Source organism: Leptosomus discolor, chromosome Z (assembly GCF_034619465.1).
Source record: "Leptosomus discolor isolate bLepDis1 chromosome Z, bLepDis1.hap2, whole genome shotgun sequence".
In the NCBI taxonomy this organism is placed as follows: Eukaryota; Metazoa; Chordata; class Aves; order Leptosomiformes; family Leptosomidae; genus Leptosomus; species Leptosomus discolor.
This window is the reverse complement of record NC_141419.1, coordinates 93,965,960-93,972,844: the sequence shown is the minus strand read 5'-3', so window position 1 is coordinate 93,972,844 and position 6,885 is coordinate 93,965,960.

The window sequence follows — 6,885 nt, the reverse complement described above, 5'->3', positions numbered from 1 at the left end:
GTTCTACACCTGTAGCAGAAACAAGTTGGACTCATGGGCCACGAACTGCCCTGGGTAACGAACCAGCTGCCGGTCCTTGAGCCCCACTGCGCAGACTGGCTGAGTTCCTGCCATTCAATCGGCTCCCCTGTCAGAATGGGTGGCTGCAATGGGCTCTGGGAGGGCAAAACACGCGCGGTTGGACAGGGTCGAACTCGCATATTGAAAGCAAAGCAAGGAAAGTTAGAGTCACACAACTCCTTGGTCTTCGTTTGCAGGTATCCATCTGTGCCCACACCCACCTAGGGATGACAGGAAATTTCAGGGTCCATTTGTAGAAAAAATCTCTTAATGTGAGAAGTGATTTGAACTTTTTAATTATTATTACTTGTGCCACACCCCGCGCCCTCAAAGGCTTCAAGATGAGCTTGGTTCATCAGCAGGCTTCATCCTTTAGCTCTGGCTAAAGGCTGATGGATTCCAGAGGAGAACATACGGCCAGGATTAGAAATAGACGAGGTGAAGATCATTGCTATTAGCGCTTGGAGAATCCAGGTAACTCAGTGGCAAAATGGAAAAAAAACCCTGCTTTTTTCTGGATTGTTTCAAACCATCTTTCCACTGATGAAGAAATACCTCTGAGACAATCTCAAAGTACAGACATTATGCCAACAACAGTCCAAAAGCAAAACATCTTGATTTTATTGAAATGTTTCATCTCTTCCTTTTACCCTGCTAAAACTATTCCCTAAACATCTGTCACTGTTCTGCATGTTGCTTGCTCCCTGCCACCCCAACAGCGTGATGGATGGGAGGAAGGAAAGAATAAAATTCTGACAACAAAACATGCCTGAGTTATAGCAGCAGTTATAACAACACTGAGAAACCCAGACCAAGACTGAAGATCTCAGGAACTGGAGACCTGAAGCTCAGGCACTGAAAGCAGCCCTATAGGCAGGGGCTTCCCGGGGTCCCATCGCCCAGGTGGGCTCTGCACGTCTGCTCAGTTCACACGCACACATGAGCGCCCGCACTGAGCAATAGACTGCGGCTCGCCTCCACCCGGATCCGGTCCGTGGGGCCTGAGGGGGGAGGAGGAGGTTTCACTGCAACGTCCCCGGTGTCGGAGAGAGGGGTAAGGTGGCACCAGGCTGCAGCAGCCTCTCCAGAGCATCGTGGCAGAATCCGTGGCAGAGGCCGGAGCTCCTTCTGGCGCAGCGCTCACCCCTCCCTGGTGGCACGTCACTATCCCTGTCAGCCCAGTGAATACTCTGAAGGAAGCAGAAAGCCAACACCACCCCCCACTGAAATCATACTGAAAATTAAATAGTTGGAGAAAACTTTGTTTGATATGGAAGCACAGAGTATGAGCTAGTCTATTCCCACCTTAAAGGTTCAGCTGTTTGTTAGGCACCCAGTGTTCACGCTCACAGTAAAGCAAGGCTTTAAAAAAATCAGCAGGAGGTTTTAGAGACAGCTGTCGGGGTGCAGCAGGCTCAGGGCTGGCCACGCCAGGGGTCCAAGACAGTGGGGACGCGGGGGAGACACCGGCGCAGGCAGTGCCCTCGCCCACAGGCAGTGTCCCATGTCTGACCCTGGCAGACAGAGCTGGGGCTGGCAGCGGGGTCCACTTCAGAGCCCCTTGTAAAAGAAAAAAACCTCACAGCCTTACTTTTACCATTTTGTCCACTGAAGTTCAGTAAAAATTATTGAGTGAGTGAGTTACGGACTTGTGATAACAACAGACGGGTAAACAGCAAATGCTGACCTACGCTTTGCTTAGTCTGTCCTACCTACAAGCCAAGTTCAAACGCCACAGTCTGTGCAGGCAGAGAAACTGGATCGACCCATCCTGAAAGCCTTCCTCCACCTCCCTTCTGCGGGAACAATGCAAACCTTTATACAAGCCCAACATGCAAGAAATGGGTTGGCGTCAGATAAGGCAAAAATCTACATTTTGCATTGTGTGCGTGCAAATAATACCCTAGGCAGTGAAGGCAACTGCTGAGCATCATCTCTCTCTACTCACCGCATTTTTATTACTTCTTACAGCTGTCCAAAAATGTCCATCTTACATAATTAAAACCAACTCCATTCTGTGATACATCAAAATCCTAATTATACCTTTTGTATCTTATATATACCATAGTTTGAACATCTCCAGATCTGGCAGGCAGATGGGGTTTAACAGGAAATATTACATCAACAGATGCTACTACCTAGTTATCTTTGCTCGGTCTGGGAATAAATTGAGGGGTAAGGCAAGAAAACATGTTTTCTTATAGAGCCACCATCTGCTAATTTGAGAGGCTTCTGTCACTGACGACTCAGTATCACTTGTATATGTGAAATATTACTAACATCATTCTCAAGGCAGCTATTATTATCTGTTGTATTATAATACAGTTGTATTATAACTATTGACTAGCACCAAGACGATAGCAATAACAAAATATTGTAACTAATGAGCCTAAAAGGAAAATAAATTTAAATGGAACTAGTTGCAAAAGGGCAGTTACTTCTCCTAGGAACCTTTAGATAACAAACCTGGTTTTTATCCTTCTTTTCTAGCATGTTCTTTTAAGAAAGGCAGATGTTTGTTGCTTGACATCAGACAGAGCTTTTCCAGTTGTGGAAGCTTACAGTCTCATATCAGTGTTTACAAAGAAAGGAACTGATTATTGGATGGCCAGCAGCAGAGACAAAGAGTTACAATTATTGTTTGTCTTATAAAACAAGGTGATGGGAGACCACCAGGTGCAGGGGTGTCCCAGGACACATGGGGCGCCAGGGGCCTGCTGCGCCCGCAGCTTGTCTCGCTGGGATTCGAAAAGGAAAGGAGCAGCTGAGGGGAAGACGACGACTGAGCAGAGGGTGAGACAACCGCGTTCTTCACAGCCACTAACAAGTCAGATGACTCCGCACACCAGGAAGGCTTTTGCAGGGCTGGAATTCCGTTGGGAGCACATATAACCAAACCACAAGTCAAAGGCAGCGCAGCGCACCTCTGCACACTGAGTAAGCGGCTTCGATCTTGCTCCCTTGCTCCGGCAAAGTACCAGCAGCCAACCGCTGCTTTACAACCAAAAGCAAAGATGAATTTACCTCCCAGGCAGTCACTACTCTACCATCCCCAAAGAACCAGGTGCGCTCAAGCAGTGTGCCTGCGCACCCTTGTACTTTCCCAAAGAACATGAATATTTTCACGTATACGAAGACCAGCTGCAGCCCTCAGGCCCGTCAGAAGCTGTCAGATCAGTCCCCGTGTCACGCTGCACCAGCCGGTTTCATGGAGAGACAGCTGAGCCTCTGCTCTTCTGACGTGTTCCACTCTGCAGCTTCTCTCAAGCCCGCTCCGCTGACCAGGGACCTGCTGCCTTGCTCACCACTGCTCAGCACTACCTGCACCGCCTGCGTCTCAAGTGGCGCCCTACAAGTAGCGCTAGGCCCAGTGTTTCTTTTCCACTTCTTTTCGACTTTCACCCTTTCTGCTCCCGTTCCACTGCACCCTCTCCCTCTCGTGCCCTTCACCCCATTCCCCACAGCCGCTGCAGGGTTGGCAGGTCCAGCCTGGCTCAGAACTGTGCCCTGGAGGGAGGAGGCCGGTTTGGGAGGGCCGAGTTCCCTTGTAGCCAGCTAAGGGCAACGTGGTTTTAGCATCGCGGCTGGCAAAGGGGAGCCCCTGCACTCTTGACGGGCAGCTGTACACTCTGTTCACCCACTAGAGCGCGTGACCGCACAACACCCACACAGCCAACTCGTTCTAACACACAGCAACGTTCCAGAGACATCAACGCCATGTACTCTTGGAAAAGAAAGGGACTGTTACAACCTCACACCCCAAAAGCACCTCATCTTTCAGAGGGCTCCATGGCTGCCTGGGGCACCTGGTCCTGCCTCCAGTCAGGGCAGGTACCCTGACTCCCAGCCCTGGGCTCTTCCACCAGGACCCTGCTGACATCCTTCGCGACAATGGCAGAAGACAGACCTCTGCTCAATGACACTTAAAACAGCAAAGCTGAAAGAAAATCCTTGCTTTTGGTGTACAAGTACACTATCAGAATGATTTCACAACTGGATCTATGGGGCAAATTTTATTACACGACTCAGTTTTGGGGATCAAAATGCAAAATTTTGTGATACAGCGAGAAGGAGGGGTACTTGAAGCTAACATGTAGCAGCATTTACTTTATACACCAAGTAGGCTATCTGTATCTGTTTGCATTTATTTTGTAGACACATTGAAATGCCAAATGCTCTTAAGAATGATGGGCTATTAAATTATACACTTACAGGTGCAGTATAAAACAAGTCTTTTGGAAACCTTATTTAAAAGAAGTGTATCAGGCAAAAGGAAAAAGGTTCAGGTTAATTTCCCCGCACGCTGGCTGCAGCAGCATTAAGTGCCCCACACTGGCCACATCAGTGTTCTGGTCTCTGACCCCACAGGGTCTCTGGCCCATAGGGCTGAGGGAGCCGGGGCAGATGATTTTTGATGCTATTCCTTACTTCAGCCTGCCTGCTGGAATGCTGCCTGCGGACTCTGTGCTGTAGAAACAGGTCAATTAGGATTAATGGTTAGTCCCCTCAAATGACTAAGAGCAACATGGACTGGCAACGCAGAAGTGGGAAGCTCTCTGGAAAGACACCATTTCCCAGCCTCTGCCGTGCAAGGCTGTAGAAGAGAGCAGAGCTGTGGACCACAGCAGATCAGAGCCCAAAAGCTTTCTTTTGTAAACGGCTGTGGTTTCAAATTTTTTGTTTGACGGGAACAAAACCATCTTTTTGCTTTACATCTCCAGACAGAGAAGGACACTACAGAACACAGAATCATTACACAGCAAGTCAAACGCCCATTAGAGTGCCTTCTACAGCCCAGGTATCTTGTGCACTGAGCTAAATCCAGCACATCAGTTCCCGGGCGAGTACAGCCTCCATGCGCAGCTCCTTAGGCCCTCGCTACACCAGCCTCCTTGCAGGCAGGAGGTCTTCTTGGAGAACGGGAATCAGACTTTTGTTCAACCTGAACTATTCTCTCCCTTTCCAGAAATTTGTTTTCAGGTTGAAGATATTAATGACAACTTTTCATCACAAGCAATACGCTTTTTGGCAGAACATAGCTGTAGGCAGAAATGTCTTTCTGATAGAAAAGCTTGCTAAATGGTTTTTTTATACTAGCTCTTGTCTTCGTCATAAATAACTTCAGAACCAGCAAAGTAACCAGCCTCAACCTCAATAACACAGTCTGAATCTGACCCATTTATTGGTATTGCTTCAGGCAGTGTTTTAGTAGCAGTAACTTTCTCACATGAGAACTGAAATAAAAGCTGCTGCATGCTAAGTAGAATCTGCATTCTAGAAATGTCTTTTGCATCCCAGAGAAAAAATGACCTCACAGTTACAAAGCTGAATGGAAGCCAAAACTCCAAGAAATTCCGTTTAGAAACACCAGTCCAAAGCTAGAGGCCAAGTCTGGAGGACCACCAGTGATCGGGACTCACAGATCCACACAAATTTCAGAGTTTAATTTACTGTAGATTATCTAGCGCTGAAGATCTGAGCTGAATGTGCCCAAATCAAAAGTAACGGACATCTGATTACCTATTACCTTGATGTAAAGCAGTGCTACAGTTGAGAGGATGCCAACGGGTAAGGTGCAGATGAGCTGTGGCCTCTTCCATCCATCCACGAAGTCCAGTGAATATGCCTAACTTCAGTCAAGTGCTTCCTTTACACAGGAAGACCATAAGCCAACAAACGTCATCAGCCTAAGCTTATACAGACAAGTCTTGTGGAAAAAGGAGTGTTCTGAGTGCCATTTATTGTGAAATTAAATGGCAGAGTTTGGCATTAACATTAAACACCGAACAGCCTAGGAAGTTTTGTAAATATTTGCTAACTGTAGAGCAGTGTAGATAAAGCTGTCTCCAGGTCAGCCTTAGAATAAGGGGTGGCACTGCAAGATGTTCACGCCTCCACCAGAAACAGAAGACAACATACAAACTCTCAAGCAGGAATGTGGATGTAGTCCCTGCAACGGGAGCCCAGCGTCCTGCACTCAAGAGCTGCAGCTGGAGAAAGCACGCCAAAAAGGACTTGTAAACTCAGCAGATGAACAGATCACTTCAAGGTGTCCTGGGGCATTTCAGAAGGAACGGTGCTGGTGCTTGCTAAACCGACGAACACTCAGGCAGCAGTAATAAACTTAGGTGTGCAGCTGTGGATTCTGTAAGAGGATATCAACTAAAAAACAGACCACAGTGGAAAGGAGGATGAGAGTTCGGTGGGTGTCTGCAATACACTTCTAATGCTCTATAACTCACACTGCATCTTCTGCGCTTGCATTACAAGAAAATACCACACTGTGTTAAGGCCCCTTTGAAACAATGAAAATCATAGATACGTGTGTGCACATAAATGTCATATTTTTAAACAAACATGGTATGCAGTAACTAAGAATTATAATGCAAAAATATTTCCATAATTTTTAAATTGAACTTATTAACAATCTACATAGTTCTTCAAAAAGCATCCTTAGAATTTACGGCTTTAGGTGGTACCAGGAGATCTAATTTATCATTTTGGCTCATCAGGTAAAAGGGTTCATTACTTAATTAGCTCTATGCACTTGAACGAGTATTTCTTTCACTCGGGTTTCTCTGTTAACCATGCAATGCTGCAGGCATTTGTCTCTGGCTGTGTTTGACAAAAGCTAGCTCCCAGCAAGAGGGCGAGGTCTAGCACTTGCAGTTTTTGCCTCTCGAAGTCCTGTACTACATGACAGCATTTAGGGCGGGAAGGTATTAAGTCCCTGTTCTCCACCACTCTGCGGGCCGCCTCAGGCAAAGTCCAGGGGCGCAGGGGGCGCAGGGGGAGCTGGCTGCGACTTGCTGATCTCAGCCTAAG